The 20,418-nt window shown below is 50.6% G+C and overlaps 2 protein-coding genes across 4 annotated transcripts in view; one reads left to right on the plus strand and one right to left on the minus strand.

Moving 5' to 3' along the window:
- Positions 1 to 20,418, minus strand: part of LOC149340516 (carnitine O-palmitoyltransferase 1, liver isoform-like) — a 139,474-nt gene that overhangs the window by 84,360 nt on the left and 34,696 nt on the right. The window lies entirely within an intron of this gene.
- The window catches only part of LOC149340517 (uncharacterized), an 84,386-nt gene that overhangs the window by 15,998 nt on the left and 47,970 nt on the right, over positions 1 to 20,418 (plus strand). The gene's annotated exons all lie outside the window — the stretch shown is intronic.

Here is a 20,418-nt window from a genome sequence, read left to right on the forward strand (position 1 = left end):
CGAATAGAAAGGTAATGACTTTGCATGTATGTGCCTTGCTGCTTTTTACGGTTCTATTAATTTCTCATTTTAGCACAAAGCCTTAAATTAAGGATCCACCCGCCGCAGTGGCTCAGTGGTTATGGCGTTAGCCTGCTGCACTCAAGGAAGCGGGATCAAATCCTGGACGCGGCGGCATGCAGACACGCCCGTGTGCTGTGCGATGTCAGGGCATGTTAAAAAAAACAACACACATAGGTTAATTGGGTAGTTTCCCACTACGGCGTTCCTCATAACCATGTAGTTTCGCGACGTTAAGACTCACATATCATACCATATATAGCAGCATAAATTGCCGCATCCACCCAAGCTTCTGTGGAAGTTATGGTTGCGCTTGAGTGGATGCCAATGAAAAATTGACTCTCTTATTACAAATTTACTCCACCTTCGCGGATTCCCTTAAAACACTTGACCATAACGTGCCATACCATATCGTACCATACCATACCATGCCATACCATTTAATTGAAGTTAGAAAAATCATGCCATACCTTAAAGGAACCTAATGTTAAAAGCTGCTCCAACAAAGCGGTGGCAAAGGCGACAACCGATCAATGATTCTTCCCACGCAACGATAAGCCCTGTTAACCCAGCTCTTGTTTTATAGCCACGAGCGCCTTACTTACACGCAATCGCTCTTGACGGAAATGTGCAGTGCGAGCGTCAAAGGAAATCCACCCAGACAGCGAACACCGACAATGAGATTGCCTTCCCGAGGTAACCCTATCCACCAAACACGTGCCGCACGACTCGCCAAAAGAGACTCCCACCTCAGATTTGCAAGGAAACCAGTCGCTCCGCTTGGTGTAGCCACGAATCGCCAAGTGCTGGCCGCTCGTCTTCGAGCACTCACGTGCGTGTGGGTGGTGGGGTATTCTGGGGAAGGGATACTGGACGCGGCTTATGTTGCCCAGGGGAGAGACCACATCATGGCGTCCAGGGGAAGGGAAGAAGAGGAATGCATTCTAAGGTGTCACTTTTCAAATAGCCTCTCCCCTATTCTTCTGCCTCACCTCTCTCCCCCATACTGTCCGCCTGTTCTGCTCGTTCCTACTTCCTCTCCAAGCCGGCCACTGTTTAGGTGGCAGCTGTCATCCCTTCCATACATCTGTTTTGCGAATGCGCACACTGCTGGTACCGCCTCCACTTGAAGAATGCGGATGCCGGGGAGAGGCAACACTATAACACTTTTTTTTTTTATAGGAAGCTAGAGTTGGTGTCATTCTCTTCCTGTGAAAATCGCAACGCTGCGCTATTCTCCTCGTGAGCGCGCGTCGCCGCTGTAGGCAGCTGCAGGCACCGTGCCGTCACTGTGATACGCGAAAGTGACCGCGAGCAGCTGCTCTTCAGGAAATTTTGCTTCCCTCCTTTTCCCCCTCCACTACAGGCATGGGAGGCCAGAGGCAGGCCGGTGTGGCCGATGTAAAGAAGGGGAGAGGGGGGGGGGGGGGGGGTGCAAGCGGCGGTCTGGCATTACGCTACCGCCCTTGACTGGTCGAACCCGTTTGTATGTGCGCGCGCACGCGTATGCATGCATCCAGGGACGGCGGCGCGCGCCCGCAGACTGCGTCGGAAGCCGATCGCACGGCCGCTGCGCTTCGTAGTTCGTAACGGGCGAAGTTTCCGGCAACCTCGCTGCCCGGGACAAGGTCGCAGACCTCCCTCCAGCGGTCGCGGGCAAAGGTCTGCGCACACCCGTGGTGATGGGAAACGCTGGAGAAAATCACTGCCTTTTATTAAAAGACTCTTTCTTTCCACCTCTTCTTTTCTCTCGATTTCTCAGCTTTGGACAACGCTGTCAGAATGGCTTCTACTGAAAACACGACAAAAGTGAACTGGAGCAGCAATGAGGTGCATTGATCGGCCCTTTCTATTCCAACATTTATGTTCCATATTTACCTTGAACGCTTGCTGAATGGTCCTGTCATTCGTAGCACGTTTGTTGCATTGGCGACCTATGAAGGAGCTAACAGCCCCATACCATCGACCTCTCCTCGTAGCCAGCGAGTGCTGCGACCCTGGAGCGTTTCTACGCGTCGGAGTTGGCAACAGCTGAAGGATGTGAGGCTGACCACGCGGCCAGCTTGGCCCACGCGGCACGCACGTAACTCGCGTGCACGTGCCAGAGCATCGCCACGTGGAGTTCGTCCTTGGAAGGAGAAAACCCGAACCTCTCCTTCGCGCGGGGCACTTGCAAACTTGACGACGCTATCGCAAAACACGAGCTTCCCGCACAATCAGGTTTGCTGGGGGGAAGTCTCCCCTGATATCACTTATCGAGATGGCTCAAGTCGGCCGGATCATCTTGGGTCCAGCATGTAAGTCACGCGCCACTCTTATGTCACTCTAGTCTCCTTTATTTACCGGAGATCGATTAAGGTAGGCAACTGAGTGGAGGGCCGTGATAGACGCCACTAGGGTGGCCGATATGCGTGCGGTACAGCGCTGCTTGGCCACCGTAACTGCGCGTAGGGGCAGTGCAGGAGACTAGAGCTGCTACAGGGTATGGTCAACCAGCAGGCGGCTAGTATGCGCAGCACGTGACGCATCTTCTTAGTAGTTGTGTTGACGGATGCTTATTATTATCATACGACTTTATTTATTTCTATTTTCTTTAGATTACTTCATCACATAACTTTTTCAATATAACCTTGCAATGGTTGACTACGTTCTTCACAAGACGCGTCAACGCCCAGAACATGCTGTTAGAAACACTGAGAGCAGGTTTCAAGTCTTGTACTTAAACTGTAGCGGTAAGAGGATATTGCCTGTTTGCACGTCATGTTGATAAAACTTGTAATAGTTACACTGACTGTGGTAAGCTACTCGCGCTACCTACTGTGCTGCGGTACAATCGTCCGCAGGTCACAGCTACGAGAGCGACCAACTTGTCCCGTTGGCGCAAAAGCCGGCGTCGCCATGTTCTCGCTTCACTTCAGCAGTCGACCGTAAGACAGTGACGTCTACAGCGAAGAAAAATAAATTGAATTCCTTCCTAAGGTGCGGCAAATTGAACCATTCAGATTGCGAGTCGAGCACGCAATCATAGGCCACTAAGCCGCATCACTTCTTCGCGAATAAAGCTGAACGTAGTGTACGCGTTTCCTTGAGGCTGTACGTTGATGAGCAGGCGTGTCATTAGAAAGGAAGGAATCTTGAACATCAAAACAGAACTCACGATGACAGTGCTTTCGCATTCAAAGCACGTACTTAAGTGCCCTCGGTAATTTTTTTTTTTTTCATCTACGGAAAGAGAGGTGCAAGCTCAATTAGAACTTGGGTGGATGCTCGGTATTTTGCGGTATATATAAATTCGCCAACTTTCTTTGCATATAAATTCTACCGATTTTACGTTTGCCCAGTTTTCAATCCCGGTACAGCGCCACCTTCACTGCACTCGCGTAAACAGGCCCTGATGGCAGCTGGTAAACACGATATTCTGGCGAATCGAGAGGCAAACAGGCTTACATGGATAACCGCGCCCTTCATCGCCGTCATTCACTCTGCATGCGCCGCCCACTCCACCGACGTTAGCAGCGGTTTCCCGTTCTCAACGCCACGGTCGTTAGCACACAATCGGCTTTTGGCAACCCGCCGTGCGACGAGAGCTGCGCGAACGACAACGCCGCACTTCCGACGAACACCCCGCAGTGGCCTCGCATACGCGAACGCGGGTCTCTGTACGCCATAGCGTTTTGCCTACTACTGTTAGCACTGCTGGCAGCGGTGCTGCACCATGGCGCTATCACGACCGTGTTTTCTGAAGCTGAGTCTCGGAATGGTATTGACGCTATGTCACATTGCATAGTAAGGCGCCCACATCCGCACAGGCGTGCACCACGCGATATGAATAATGACACTGTTCAGCATGTTCCAAGCCGGCACAGTTTTGCGAGTGGAGTTTACAATTGCCAGTCAGCGATTGGAAACGTTTGTCGTTGGCGCACGTCCACCTTCGCGAATGAAGAGAGAGTTTGAAAGGAGAGCGATTTAGAGCTACTTGCTTAATGGATGGAAGCGAGAACACGCATGACGGGGTGTTCGTAAAAAGAATAGCGCTGAGGTGCTTTTCGTTGTAACCACTGGACCAGCAGCCCTGCAACGTGGTCAGAGAAGAGGAAGTTGGTGGTAATTCTGTTCTCGCGTAGCCTCTCCTTTCCGGCCGTCCACTACACTGCATTCTTTAGCTTTTGATCTTGATCTAATGATTTATTAATTCGCGGCGGAGTCTTAGAAGCTCTGGCAAACATGGTAACCATGTCACTATAAGGCTCAATTTTCCAGTAATGAAATTATAGAAAAAGTTCGAATGTAAGTGATGTCCAGTGCGTTTTTGTTTTTTGCAGGGGGAGGGGGGGGGGGGGGGGGGGGGGAGGGGTACCTGCTCATGCTGGAGGTCCATGACGAAGCAGACGGGCAGCAGTAAAATAACAAGCGATACAGGTGGCGCAGGCTATGAACCGACGTTGTATTGTCTTCTATTGCCAAATAAATATGAGGGATCTGGACAATAAGAGATTAAAGTCGAGAGGAAGCGCATTATCTCGTACATCTTTCTCTCTTACTTCTCCCTCATCCGGTGCTCCCCACAACAAAGCTAGCGTCCTCACACGGTGGGCAGGGTGCTACTCTTCAAAGACTCCGCAAGCTTCCTTATTACGCCGTATGGAAGCAATGAGGCAAAGCCATAGGGACCGCCGTTCCATATGTCAATGCCGCTCCCAGTAGGGGGCAACAAAAGGCTGTACAGCAGGCGTCGGCCCTTTGTTCAAGAACAAGGACGCCCATGTGAAGGTGCATGGACAAATCAACAGACTCCACATGCTTAGCTCCAACCTCCTCCTCCCTCTCAGTAAATGTTTATTCCTTCGTACAGCCGCGCGTCGCGCCTCACCCGTTGACAGCGAAGTTTGCACGGGGTGGTCACGTGGTCGCAGGGAAGAGCTACGCATGATCAGCAAAGAGATCTGTCCCATAAACAGCTCTAGCTGCAGAAAAAAAAGGATGAGTTCGTGATTCTTAGCATGATTGCAAGGAAAATAAAGATTTGATTCGATTTGATTTGATACTCAATGTAATCAAACGGAACAAATATCTATAGGCTAAGTCTATCATGCGAGAGATTAACAGTTGAATAACGACGGGGTGGAGTTCATTTTATTTCCACTGGCAAAATTATATCCCTCAAAAGGAAGTATAGGAGGAAAAATATTTTCTTATTTCCGGGCCCTGCATGGCTGCGGCCGGCGGAAATGAAAGGGACAGTGAGAGGATAGCGAAGTGAATTACAGCGGAGGGGGGGGGGGGGGGGGGAAGCGAGAAGGACTCGGCTGCCAAAGAAGTATTTTCACTCGCCACTTTTGGGATTTCAGTAAATTTCCGTCCCTCTCAGGTGCTCGTCAACTTTTTCATGAGAGTGACATGTTTACAGACTCCAAACGCAAGCACTGCATAAACAGATTCGCGGAAAGGCCGTCTGCTAGGCATGTCTATTATGACAATGCATGACACCTGCACGACACCAACAAATCATCCCAGTCTGCCCCGCATGCGCAGGAGTCGGAAGTGCACTTCTGAACAAAGCGCACCTCTCGCGTAACTCGGGCCAACGAACGGTCATACGTCACGCTCGCTGCCAGCATAGGAACATACTTCGCGACAATGCTTGCTCTGACTCGTTACGTGGGCAAAACGCTGTTCATTCCCGGTTTCGCGGGCTCTTCCCGCTCTCCAGCATTCCCCGAAACCACCAAGCCTCGTGGCTCTGTCTTCAGTGGCGGCTGTGACGCACACCCTTTCATTTTTGCTGTCAAAAGGAGGGCCGAGCGAGAATTCAAACGAGCATCCTTCACCGCGAACGCGCACGCACAGCGTGGCAAACTTCACTGCGGCCATGCGGTTGCAAACCGGCATTCCCGCGGAGAAGGAATGTGAAGACCCCCCCACCCCACTGTGGGTGGGGGGGGTTAGCAAGAAGTCAGCACCCACGTTGCTCCTGGATGGTTCCGAGAAACCCCTGTCTAACCAACGACGTGTTTGCCTCAAGGCGTGCCGAATGGACCTTAGAGGCAAGGGCAATGTACGTTGCACCGTCTCAGTGCGGGACCCCACAGGAACAAGAGGACACAAGCGACTATGGCGGATGTCAAGGGCCGTCGTCTTTGGTGGCTCTTCTGAGTATCGAGCATCGCGGCGGGCTGGCGGGGGACTTCCACAACATTCAAGAACGTCCCCAAGGGACAAAGGCCCACTTCCGCCCTTTTCATGGTCTCACATTCCGACCCTTCGTGAGTGATGTCTTCTGACGGACAGGTGTTGGCAGCCCGGGGAACCTTCGGCGCGTCCGAGAACCTTGCATCCCGGAATCAACTTTACCTCGAAGGCATCCTTGTCTCCCCGGCTCAACGCGTGACGTGTCCACAGGTGCGGGGGTGGAAGTTTGTGCACGCGAGTGAAGTTTCCGGCCACTCCTAGCCTGGAGTTGACGTCATCATCCTAGGGAAGCTAGGGAAGAAGGATCGTATAAAACTCAGCGACGAATGCGGTCGCAAGAGACACCCTTCCTGTTCCGGACTCTTGTAATTATGTAGTCACAGTCGCACTTTCTGTTCCTGACTGTTGTAAATATGTAAATAAATTCTCGCCACCTTCTAACTCCGTCGCTCAGCGGCATTCCTGTCCTTGGCCTGGAGGTGGGAACGGACGTCGTGCTGACCGTGGATCCGTCGAGCCGCGACCCCGAACCTCGTCCTCAACACCGGGTAGGACTGTCGCACCCGAACCCTGTTCCCAGTCACTCCTTCGAGGTGCTACGAGGAGCACCGGAGCTCTGAGATAAAGCGTGGCGAAAGCTTTGCAGCTATCGGGGAAACTTCGTAGTTCGGGGAACTAACACGGGGCAACCACCTGTTCGGGGGAGAATTTGAGGCTAGCGGGTGCTGCCATCTGCTAGGCGCATTGGTCGAGATCGAATGGGCCTTTTTCTAGTCACTCTACTTTTTTCCGGCAGCGCTCCCCCCCCCCCCCCCCCCCCCCCTCTTCGAGCAGCCGCCAGTCGCCGCTACAAATGTGCCCTGCTGAAAAGGAATGTTTTGATAGGAGCACTGCTGGCTTTGAATAGCCAGAGAACAGGTGTGCGGTACCAGTCTGCAGACACACCTGGAGGACAGTATGTTGTCAGCACTGCACTTCACCTGGTTACTCTCCCACACAAAAACGTTGGATAAAGAACCAGTCCGCGTGTTCTCGCTTGACGCCGGTGCGTGCGGGGACCACTTGCGCGTCTGCGAACGAAGCGGCAAATGCCTCTCAAAGGAGACCCTCCAGCCACTGGCGTCGACCGATCCTCATGACGTCGTGGTTAACCTCACTGGACCTGCTAGGTCCCAGGAGGTGGCAGATTAAAGGGAATTAACCACGGCTTAATCGGAATAGCCGCGGCGTCAGGAAAATCGGTCAACGGCATTGGCTCCTCCTCCTCCTCTCCTCTGAGGACCTCCTTTGAGGGAAATTTGCAGCTTTGTCTCAAGTTGTACTCGACATAGCACTGCACCGAATTATTGTCCCGCAGTCCGTCGCGTCGTTAATCCTTTCTCACGGTATCCACTCTCTCCATTAAAAAAAAATATATATCCTAAACTCGTGTTTGCCATCGAATCGACGTTGCTTTCTTTCTGCCTTTGTTGCACCCATAATTTTCCTTTCCATCGTTCGCTGTGAGGCTCATATCCTGGTTTCTAGTATTTCTGTCAGCCTGCAAGTTTGTGAATCCTATGAACACTGGAAAGATGCATTGCTCACATACTTTTCCTTTGAGCATAGTCCTTCAATGAAGGACTATGCCTTGAGGCTTCATAGGATTCGACACTGCCTTCGCTCCCTCTCTCCCATCGTTCTTCCTCCTGGCAGAAGTGGCTCTTTCCACCTCTCACCCTCTTACGTAACACCGCCCAACGCCAGGTTAGCCTGCAGTACCCACATTACTTGCAGGATCACGCCCTTCCGACATTTTATCCTTCTGTTTTTCTTTCATGGGGTTCGGCTCCTGAACCGAAACACGTGGGTTCGACCCCGTATCCGGCGGTCGCATTTCGCTGGAAGCGAAAAGAATTAAGAGTGAATTTACCTAACTGTCTGTTTCGTAAAGTTTCTCTGCGAGTCAGCTATTTTGTATAAAGTTTTCTCCCTATGCTTGTATCTCCCTTTATTAATAGTAAATAGACAGCTGAGGTTGTCCTCGAGCAACGTGATCAAACAACACAAAACTTGCAACGCCATCCAACGGGATGCTAATGAGTGCTGACTTCATTTTTTGAAATCCACTCCACTTCGGGGGATTCTGATGGACGCATTGCAAGATACCGTTCGTACAAAATCCAGCACATGTCTCCATGGTACTGTGGTCTTAGTCTTTTCGTACGCCCGTGCGTTCGTGTGCATGTGTGCGAGCGGTAGTAGTGAAGGGACTTTCACTTTACACAACGTGAGCGCGGATCGATGGTGAAGCCCCTGGTACTATTAGATACCTGCCACTTCCAGGAGAAAAGCTGGGGACGAGACTTTTGCGTGATATGCAGTGTTTCCGCTACTTGCGAAAGCGCGTCCTTCGGAGCTTCCTTGTTTTCAACGCGTAAAGTGTACAGACTCATTCAGATTGGCCTGTGCTCAACATGACCGCGCCGTTACGATAAACGTATGCCAGACATTCCAAGGGCGCCGTCTTTTTCAAGGAAAGGAAAACTTTGGCGGGCGACCTCATAAACTGCGGCTGCTCAGGGACGGCGAGAAGTGAGCAAAGACGTTTCGGGTCAGCACAGCGTCGTATTACGTGTAGATGGCAGAACTATAGAGGCAGGGACAGACGCAGAGTGTGCGTTTAGTTTCAAGATAGAGAACATTCCAGAAAGACGTATAACGTTCGTAAGACACATCTGCTCTCTCTCTCTCTCTCTCTTTTTTTTTTTTTTGCGAATTCGCTGATGAGTTCGATTTTTCTGAGCTCTTTAGACTCGGTTTTCATAAGACTTCGTTCGATAGAGGTAAATTTTGCCCCTTATCATCATCCACGGCGCACAATCCAGAGTTTATTCGGTGTACTGCTGGCGCGAAGGATTTCGTATGACGGAGGCGTACGTACATGTGGTTGCAGCGTGAACTAGAGTGTCCACATCGAGCAAGCCAACCACGACGTGGTAGCTTGGGCAGACGGCGAGGGAAGCATATTCAGGAAACTTATAGTCTTCTCTCGTCGTCGAAATGACTTGCAGGAATGGTCTAGTGCATCTGCACCCTAAACAGAAAGGAATAAAATGGGAGCAAGCTGTACACTGGAACACTCCCTTTTATAAAAAGGAGTACGCTAGAGGACATCTTTCTCCCTTTTAGCTCCGTGCGCTGCAGTTTGGCGAGCGCGAGTGGCGCCATCTGGTCAACAGGGGCGGCAAAAGATGGAGACAGCTCTCTCGCTCAGTTTGCACTGGCAGCGTTGCCATCTGGTGAAATTCGCCACCAGATTTCAAAAATTTGGTGAAATTTCAGACCTCCTGGTGTCGAAGTAGGCGAACTGCTACACCAGACAAAAATTGGTGATATCTGGGGAAAACCACTCTGCCGAGATCACCACTTAACAGCACTGCTCGTCCGCAGAAGCGCAGTCTGCTGCGCTTTAAGCGAACTGCCCGCGAGCTCCAGGAATTCGCTGAAATTTTCACTTATTGCATCATTTCCTAGGATGGGGCGCTTTTGTGCGATTCAATCGGTGTGGCTGGCAAGGTTCCGTCGCCTGCCGGGTTCCTTTGTCCTGGTATAGTTTTCGGGTGCAGCAGTTGTCTCGCTCTTAAGACGAAAGTGCGAGGACAGTGGAAAACGAGAGCGCGATGGTGCGGTAGGGAGAGGCTTACTACAACTTACTTTTCTTTCAGTTATCCATGGCTTACTTTCAGTTACCCATGAAAGAATTAACACAAGAAGTCAGGTACAAAGCACGATTGATTCATGACATGCTCTGTGATGATGTGAACTTCCTTTTTTTTTTTTTGTATTTCTCTCTCCTGTCCAAGAGTTCGAAAAGATAAATGCGTTCTTCCAGTCCGCGGACACTGACCCAGACAAGATGTTTAAAAACCTTGACTTTCTTCACCGAACGCTGAAGCCCAGAATATTCAACAGGCAAGGGCATAAACTTTCGTTGGGTATGACTGCCTTTGGAGCTCAGTTTCACAGCGAACATCTCCGTTACAAGCACCAGGAGACCAACCTCAACCTCAACGAAGCTGCCGAGCAAGGGTTTGAAGCAACGCTGCCAAGATTTCCTCGGTGACTTGCTAAAGGAAGAGAAAGAGCGTCTTCCTGCAAATCAAGCAATATATCAAGGCATGAGTGGACTTCATCCTCCGCGAGTCCTGTCCCAAACTGCACGACTTTCTGTTTTTCAACTTCCACTTCATCACCTCATGGAAGAAAACCTGGACCTCATTGAAATGCAATACAGGAAAATTGTGATCCATCTTCGGAGTGAGGAACACGCATTTGCCGGCAAACTCCCAGAGGATTCGGCAACATTCTGGGCCGGAATTTTAAAATATGAGAACGCCCTGGGTAAAAAAACCCTAAAAAGAACTATCATTGTATGCACTGGCCTGTCTTTCCTGCCCAGTGTAAAATGCGGTGGTAGAGCAGGTCTTCTAAGTCACGTGTGTGAAGACGAAGTAGCGGAAGATGTCACTGAAAACTTTGAATGCCATTGTACCGATTCGCACAACGTTGGCCTCCAGGGAGATGTGCTGCGTGAAATTTCTCATCACAGACGATATGCTACGCAGGTTCCGTTCAGACATCTATGACGCTAAATGTGATGATTAAAGGCTAAACGAAATAATTCTATGTTATTAATAAAATGAGTGTTGGAAGAGGGTTGATTCTTGCTTCTTTAGTGTAATTTTAGTTTCTGGAGAAATCTGGTGAAAAATTTACGAGGTTCTGGTATCGCCACCCCTTTCCAATCTGGCAACGCTGGTTTGCAGTCAGCAAGGCGAGTGGCGAGATGTTTTTTTCCGAAGGCGAAGACAGACTTCGCTAATTATGGGTGGCTCGACCTAATCTTGCGTTTACTAATGTCATAACAGTTATAAAAAACACTGCAGGCAAGCTACTGAAGATGTAAATTTTAACGCTCTCCTGGGAGATTGTGCATGCTTGCGCATGCACAGAACGTCTACTGGAAAAGAGTTCATTGTGGAACTAAATTCATGAATGCGAACTGGGAAGGGCTTTATATTGTGTGGGGTGTTTTGAACGCGTCATCAATGTCAGGAGTGAGGAATCGCATTGTCTCTTTGTGTACAGTAAAGGAATGCGCTAAGTGGGTCACAGGCAATGGTTTATGGTGGGTTCTTAGAGCTAGCATCTGAAATTTCAGTCCTGGTTTGTTATGCTTCTGTGGCTCAGCGCTTCAACTTCGTTTTTTTTTTCTTTGCGTGCGTGCGTCTGCCATGGGTGCGACGTCGTACTTCTTAGAGCGCTTACATCGTTTTTCACATTGTTTCACCCAATTTTTTATGCATGTATTTAGTTTTTAACGCCCACAGTGGTTTAAAAAGAAAAATATAAAGTGGCTCAAGTTTTTGTATATTTTTCTTTTATTTTACAACATCGCAAGCCCCTTTCTGTAATTGAAGTATCTATCAATAAATAGAACAATACAACCAAAGTGTTACGTGAGGGCACGTGTCATTGGGAATTCAATAAATTGGTGCCGTTATGAAATACTTAAAGTACAAGCGCATCATCTTTTTATATGCATAAAGCTATGCTTCTCTGAGGGTAATACACATAAAGCAAAGCAGGGTCAATCCTTACGACGTAGAGAATTACCATACGTGTGCAGTAAGAATGCGTTAATTTTTCGCAATTCTGACTATTCACATGTTGGATTCAAGGTATACATTGCTGATTTCATTATCTGGGCCAGTCAGACACTTGTTTTTATTCTCAATGAATTGAACTGCGCTGCCGGATGCTGCAATGCCGTCGGTACTGCAACACAATTATGGCTGCTCGCAATCGATGATCAACCCAACCTGAAAGCAATTGAAACTAAATGTAACAGCGGTGACGCAACGGATTTCGGCTAGGCTTTCACTGTGTTGAAATCCGCAGAAAAGCAGGCGTTGACTCGCCCGCAGTGCGACTCTGACAGCGCTGCCAACGCGCGTCGGCTAAGCGGCCGGGCTGACGCAAACGCAGTGGTCCCGCGGCGAGTGCCAAGAGGCGGCGCTGGTGATGTGGTCGCTGGTGGCGCCACCACACGTGTTTAGAGTGCATATACTCCGTTTCATACATAGCAGTCAACGCTGCCAAAGGTACGAAAGTAGTCCGCTGCAAAAAACAAGCGAAATGTATCCGTCCGCCTCGCGTCGTGGGTGAGTGGTACGAAGCGCACGCCTGTCTGTTCATTTTATAAGGGGCCAAGGTTCGACTCCCGGCTTGGCTGGCTTTTTTGTTTATTTTTTATTTTTCTTAAAATATTCATTAGGTAGAAACTCGAAACTGTCAAACTCTAATACCTACTTTGAAAAACAGAGCGCTGTTTACTTGTTTCGAAGGGAAAAGGCAGGCATATGATACATACGATGTAACTTGAGTCGGATGGCTTTGATTTCAAAGCTGTCATATTTACCACTGCGAGAGCTAGGTATTGTCACCTTGCTAGGTCGTTTTTGCGGTGATCTTATTCCAGTAGAGATACCTTCTTTCTTGAACCTCGCAACTGTCCGAGGGCTCACCCCGGTCATCTCGCCCACAGTTTCGAGAACTTCACGCAAAGTCTTCTCCGGGAAGCGATTCCTTACGCTAGAGTAAACGTTGACAGTCACCTGCTTGTAGTCTTTCGAAATTTTCGGAGACTTCGGCTTGGAGAATAGGCGAGCAGGAGATGTTTTTGAAGCCGCAGTGGGCGAAGAGAACAAGCGAGTAGGAGATAGCGGTGCCATTTTCGCAGACTCAGAAACCGAAAGACGAAAGCAGACGACATCACCGGCGGTCCTAGCTGCGAAAACCTGATACAGGATATGATTGAAACAGCGCAAGGCCGAAGGCCAAAAAAAGAGAGCAGAGGAAAGGAGGAAAAGGACAACACAGCGCTGAACTAGCAACTGACATTTATTTGGCACGCTGCGCTATTTTGGTGCCTGAATGTATTTATACGCGCAGCGTGCCAAATAAATGTCAGTTGCTAGTTCAGCGCTGTGTTGTCCTTTTCCTCCTTTCCTCTGCTCTCTTTTTTTGGCCTTCGGCCTTGCGCTGTTTCAATCATATCATGTACAACCAACTCGCCCATCAGCTCGTGCTTTCAAGCTGATACAGGAGTAGTCGGAAAAAACCCAGAAAACTAAGGCACTCTGTTTTGAAGAACATAAAAGAAAAAGCAATCTTTTTGCGAAACAAAACACTTCTATTATTATACTACAATATCGACCAACATTTATTTTAATTTTAAGTTCATTACTCTTTTCACTTTCGACGCACTACATACGATGCGGACGAGGAGTGTGAACAGGCGCCGCAGCCTTCGCTGCGTTGACTGCTATGTATGAAACGGAGTATAGGTGGTGTTATCCACTGTTGAACGGGCCCGCCATTTCCAGCTTCTGTTTTCGAGCTAGCCTCAGGTAGCGCGCGTTGTCTCCCTGGTTGCTTTTGCGGCTTGAAGAGCTTCCGCCATCAGCCTCTTCTGCTTTTCGTGATGGGCAGCGCACTCAGCGTACCTCGCTATTTCTTCCACTGTTTGACAAGCCGCAGTGCTCTAGAGCTTTTTATTGGCCTTAGCGACGCATTAGGCTGCCTTCCCCTTCTCACCTTAGTGTGCAGCTACATAAAGCCTACTTCGACGACGCAGGCTATAGCCTTTCCGTCTGTTAATTGACACAGCCTGCTCAATAGCACGGCCATGGTAGCAGGGGTGCGGGCGCCCAGTGTCGACGCGTCAGCGAAAGTAGGCTGATACGTCATTTTATTTTTCAGGTATAGTTAGGGCCCTTCGTTTTAGGGCAGAACCCGACTTCAGCCGTTTTTTGCATCCAGAGCAAATTTCTTAAGAATCAGGTGCAACCCGATTTACACCCGAAAAGAAGCCTTCTGGGAAACTGTTTCCGTGTAGACAGATTATCAAACACTGGAAGCAAATTCGCTGACATCTTGTGCGCACATCAAGAGGGGCGTTTTCAATCAAGTGGTAATTTTAAACTACTTTTAAAGGCTTTTTTTTTATTAATGACGATCCTCAATTTGAGGCCAAGTTCGAACACTATACGTTTCGAAAGCGAGAAGCGAAAACGCGGGTACTGACCAGGCGTCATTTCCCATTCTCAACGGAGCGTCGCCAAGGCACATATTGTCCGCAAGCTTCACATCAACACCATTCGTACTCCAGCTCGGCTGCACTTTTTAGCAAGCAGTCGTATCTGACCCCTCATGGTCCAACTTCCCCTCTCCCTATGCTAACCTGGAGCACTGTCTCTCTCAGTTCCCAGTAGCCCTCTGAACTCTCCCCCCCCCCCCCCCCCCCCCCACCTCGCGTCACTGTATCGAGCGCTACCTATGCTAAAGACGGTCTGTTGCATGGCTATTCTGCATTTGGAATGACCGCCTGAGTAGCTATGGGACGCTAAACCCCCATAAGCCATAAACCGTTGAGTGAATTTTGTCGCAATGTACAAAGGAAGATGGATTTCACGTACGCTGATGTGCTGCGCAGTAGATGATAATATGCGCGGCGAAATATATATAATAAATGAGAAAAAAAAGAAATATGTGATTTTATAGTATAGCTTTGCAGTGCAACTAAAAAAATAGAGCATTTTATGTGCCGCAAGAAAACGAGCGCTTGTAGTGAATAGTCTTCTATTACGAAATATGGCGCGAAAAACAAAACCCGAATTATGGAACATTTCGCTGAATAACCAGAATCGTATCCGAATCACAGCTAAAAAATATCGCCCGATATTTAACCCCCCCCCCCCCCCCCGAAAAAGTAAAACCCGAAAATAAAGGGCCCTATAAGCAATAGATGCGTTTTGTCAGGTGTCTCGTCAGGCAGTAAAAAAAAAACCGTGGCTGAGTGCTCTAAGGCATCCGTTTTCCCTTCTATTGTTCTGCTTTTTAAGCCAGAGTCGGACAAAACATGGCAAAGAGGGTCAGAAAAAATTTGGGTTACACGTGCAGCAAAAAAAGTTTTTTCGCACATGAATACTTCGTGGAAAGTGTTGCAAAAATCCATTAGTGGCGAAGGACAGAGACTGCGGCAACGAAATTGTATTGCTGTGTGACGTTCCGTGCGTGAGCTACCAGGGCCCATATCTTCGGCGGAATCTTCTCTGTGCTCAACCGTCCTACTCCCTTGTCTCCCCTTAAACGGTCCGCGTTCGGCGGCGCCGCGTAGACGGAGCCCCCAGCGGCGGCAAAGCCACTGAAGGGGTACGGTCCGCGTTCGGCGGCGCCGCGTTGACGGAGCCCCCAGCGGCGGCAAGCCACTGAAGGGGTACAATGGTACACAGGCGCCGGCGGGAGGGAAAGCCAGCCCAATTAGGCTGCCTGGCCGTACAAGGACACAGGAGAGGCTGACAACCCGACAAGAGAAGAAAGCTGCCGGCGGGAGACAAACGACATTCCAACGAGGGAGGTCGGGGGTGCCGCAGGCGCCGCCGTGGAAAGGAGGAAGAAAGAAACAATCCAGCCTGGGAGACAGGAGATCGGGCGTGGCCGGCGGAGCAGAGATAGCTGGCGAGTGCGGACGAAAGGCACGCTGAGGACGACATCGTTCACGAAAAAAGGGTCCTTGAGCGCCGAAGCCGGACGGCGCGCGGTTTCTGCCAGCCACCGACGGATCGCAACTCCGGAGCCCCTCCATCGCCCCCATGACGGCGTCGCCACGTAAGCTCGGACACCCCAGCCTCTGATGTACCATGTACAATTATTGATTACATCATTTTGTTTAAACTGAGCCATACGGTGTCTTCTTGCCTCTCCGTCCCGTGTGGACCTGCGCATTATGTGGGGTCGTCACACTGGTGTCAGAAGTGGGGTCTAAAAAGCAAATGTCCTCTGAATGCTGCGACATTCATGACTTAAAAATTGTAATGAAAGGGGAATCACGGGACTGATTGTGGGACTTTGACCCCCATTTGAGAGGCTTGAGGCACCGGAGGGCTGGAGCGGAAAAAAAATGTCTGTAACTGACGGAGCTCCCACTCCACAGACGTCGCTCGGAGCAAGCATGCTGGCATTAGGAAGCGTCATTCCGACGTTTACGGGGGATAAGACAGGGGTTCCAATCTGCGATTTCTTTTCCATGCTAGAAGAGATTGGGAAAATGGGGGGATGGTCCGATGCTCAAATGCTGGGAATGGCGAGGTGTAAGATGGCAGGAGCTGCTCATGATTTTGCTTGGCGAGACGAAAAAGTAAAATCCACAAAATCATTTGCGGAATTTAAGAAGCTCGCGTTCGAGCATTTCGACACTGAACCACGTCATGTGCGGGTACAGAGGTTCCGTGACGCCGGACAGATGGTAGGGGAGGACGTGCGAACGTTGGCGTCGCGGCTTCAGCGCCTAGCGCGCGATACGCTGAGTAGGGAGGAGGAAGGAGACCAGCTAAAGAAGAAATACGCGGAGGATCTACTTAAAGAGGAAATGACCGCTTTGTTTGTGGCTGGTCTGCAAGACCCCGTGCGCCGGTTCGTGCTCTCGCGCAAGCCGAGCAATTTCGACCAAGCCGTGGCGGCAGCATTGGATGAGGAACGAAATGAGGCGCTAACGGCGGCCGCAGCGAGAGTACGCGTCATAGAGAGAGCGGTGCCCAACCCTAAGGTTGCTCTCTTGACAGAGCGGTTAGATCGCTTAGAGCAGCTGCTATCTCAGCAGGTGGAACGCCAGGTTGAAGCGGGCGCTCAACGGCGCCCATTCGGTGGAAACCGGAGACCGCCACAAAGCTACAGGCGCGGTATGCGAGATTTTGAAGAAATCGTGTGCTTTGCGTGCCAGGGTCGCGGACACATCGCAAGGTTCTGCCCAAACGTGCGCCGTGGGGAGCCACAAAGAGAAGCAGGCGAGACACGCCCTAAGCAAGCCTACAGCGAGGCTCCAGATACAGGGACAAAAAACTAGGTTGTCCTCCCCATCCTGATGAGCGTGGGGAGGGAGCAGTGGGTAATGAGGTGGTGGTGGTTTGTGTGGCCGACGAGGCATGCCCTGTTGTGCGTTGCAAGTTAAATGGTTGTTGCATGGAATTGTTGATAGACACGGGGTCAAAGGTGACCTTGCTTAAGGAAAGCAGCTTTAACACGCTTCGAAGGAAAGGGGATCGCGAGGTGTTGGAAGCGTCTGGTGGTATGGCAACCAAATTTGTAGGCATAACGGGGGATCCTCTTGGCATAAGTGGGCTCTACCGGTTACACTTCACTCTCGGCGGAATTGCATTGGAGCACCCCTGCTACGTATGCCCGGACACGGTGTCTCTGCCAAACGGAGTGTCAGGTATATTAGGGCAGGATTTTTTGAGAAAAGGGAAGGTAGTAGTCTCATTCTCTGAAGAAGAAGTTAATGCGGGGGGCTCAAAAGTTCCGTTTTTGAACAGGAGCAGGGCTGAGGTTCGCAGTACCGATATTGACACCCGTCAAACAGTGGGATCATTAGAGAAGGTATATTCGCGGGTTGCCGTAAAGCTGGTCGATGAGGCGGTCGTCCTTCCGTGGTCGGAGCACATTTTGTACGCTTATGTGCCTGCAGATGTAGAGAGCGGCGCCGTGGGAGTGCTTGAACCGGTCGACTCTCTTAGTAATGGCCTGAAGGCAGCCGCGTGCCTCGTGACTGTTAATGTCGCCCACAGAGTGCCTCTACGGGTGGTTAACTGTAGCCAGCAGCCACTGAGCCTTCTCAAGAACAAAACATTGGCTTTCTTCACCTCTGCGATAGAGAAACATGAGCCCACCGATACGGTACTCGCAACTGTAGAGCATGCTAGTCCTTCGGCTCCTAATGCGTTGTTCGATCTTTCCCACGTAAAATCCAGGGAGAGGGAGGCTCTGGCTGGTTTGCTGAACGACTACTCAGAGGTATTCGCCGCGTCCAACCTGGATTTGGGCTGCTGTGGCGTTATAAAGCACAGGATAGAAACCGGCACTTCATCGCCCGTTTACCAACGTGCGTACAGGATTCCTTACTCCCAACGTGAGGAGATGGAGCGGCAGGTGCAGGACCTTATTGATCGCGGCATTGTCGAACACTCAAAGTCACCATGGGGAGCACCGGCACTATTGGTGGAAAAGCCAGATGGCTCGTATCGATTGGTGGTGGACTACCGCAAACTAAATGCCGTAACTCGCATCGATCCATACCCCATTCCCAATATACAGGAGACGCTTTCTCAGCTGGGCTCTGCCAGGTACTTCACGGTAGTGGACATGGCGGCGGGATTCTGGCAGATAGCAATGGATCCGGCAGATGCTGAGAAAACGGCATTCAACACGCCCTCAGGGCACTATGAATGGAAAAGAATGCCGATGGGTCTGGTCAACAGCCCTGCTGTCTGGCAGAGAACCGCTGATGTTATCCTGGCGGGTCTTCTGGGGAAGCTGTGCTTCATGTATATGGATGACATAATCATATACAGTGACAGTTTTGAGAACCACTTGCGCGATATTGAGCAGGTTTTGGTGCGACTAAGAGGAGCTGGTCTCAAGCTGAAGCCTTCTAAGTGCCAATTCCTCAAAAACGAGGTGAAATACCTCGGGCACGTTGTTTCAGCTGACGGCGTGCGACCGGACCCTGAGAAACTAAGGTGTGTCTCGGATTTTCCATCCCCGACTAGTGTCCGCCAGGTCCGGCAGTTTCTCGGCCTGATCGGGTACTACCGAAGGCACATAGAGGAGTTCGCCAAGCTCGCTAAGCCGCTCACTGCCTTAACAGCCAAAAATGTCGCCTTTCGCTGGTGCAAAAACGAGGAGGATGCTTTTTGGGGCCCTGAAGAGGAAGCTAATGAGTGCACCGCTGTTGCGCCACCCGGATTTTAATTTGCCCTTCGTTTTGGCCACAGATGCGTCAAAGTTCGCAGTTGGTGCTGTGTTATCTCAGGTTATCGAGGGCAAAGAACATCCCGTGGCTTTTGCTAGCCGACAGCTGAGCCCCACAGAGCAGAAGTACGGAGCTACAGAAAGGGAGTGCCTCGCCGTTGTCTGGGCAGTAAAGCACTTCAGATGCTACCTTTACGGCCGCCAATTCAAGCTAGTCACAGACTGCCATCCTCTGAAATGGGTGATGAGTGTCAGGGACCCTAGCTCGCGACTCGCTAGATGGAATCTACAGCTGCAGGAATACTGCTTTGAGGTGGAGCACAAGTCAGGAAAGACACATCTGAATGCTGATGCGCTCAGCCGTACAGCTGCCGTGTCAGCTATAGATGAATTTGTCCCCGTAGTCGACCCCGCCGAATTACGCACAGAGCAGTGCAAAGATCCTGACATGAAGCGAATAATCGAAAGCTTAGAGGGCGCACCATCTCACCCCGAACAGCTAGGTTATTTCATTGGCAAAGACGGCACCCTGTGTCGGCGCACCAGGCCAACCAGGAAAGGGAGACCAGAGAAAACCGCTTGGGAGAGAGTCGTCATACCTCGGTCGTGGACAGAAAGGGTTCTTCGCGCGTTCCACGATGCGCCGTGCGCCGGTCATTTTGGCGTAGCGAAGACACGCAGGCGCGTCGAGCGTTTGTACTTTTGGAGTGGCATGCGACAGGATGTTAGAGACTACTGTGCGAAGTGTCATTCCTGTCTGGAAAGAAAAACACCCAAGGGACGCAGGCCAGCACCAATTAAGCCGTTCCCTGAGGTTTCGGCTCCTTTCGCGCGGACAGGTATGGATATAATGGGCCCATTGCCCACGACCACTTCTGGAAACAGGTACATTTTAGTATTTGTCGATCACCTTTCAAAATACGCGGAAGCGGTAGCACTCCCAGATCAGAAAGCAGACACGGTTGCAAGAGCATTTGTCGAACAGATCGTGCTCCGACATGGATCTCCGAGGCAACTCTTGACAGATCGGGGAACGAACTTCGTGTCGCAGCTAATGAGGAGAGTTTGCGAGCTGCTTAAGATCACTAAGAAGCAGACAACACCGTACCATCCGGCTTGCAACGGCGCGGTGGAGCGACTGAACCAAACCGTGGCGGGTTCCTGTCGCATTTTGTTTCGCGCGACCAGCGGGACTGGGACTTGTGGCTCCCGTATGCAATGTTTGCCTACAATTCCGCAGCACACGAGAGCACGGGCGAATCGCCATTCTTTCTTCTCTACGGCCGAGACCCGGACCAGCCTAGTGAAGTGCCA

This window comes from Amblyomma mixtum, chromosome 6 (assembly GCF_055824585.1).
Source record: "Amblyomma mixtum isolate Tamu chromosome 6, ASM5582458v1, whole genome shotgun sequence".
In the NCBI taxonomy this organism is placed as follows: domain Eukaryota; kingdom Metazoa; phylum Arthropoda; class Arachnida; order Ixodida; family Ixodidae; genus Amblyomma; species Amblyomma mixtum.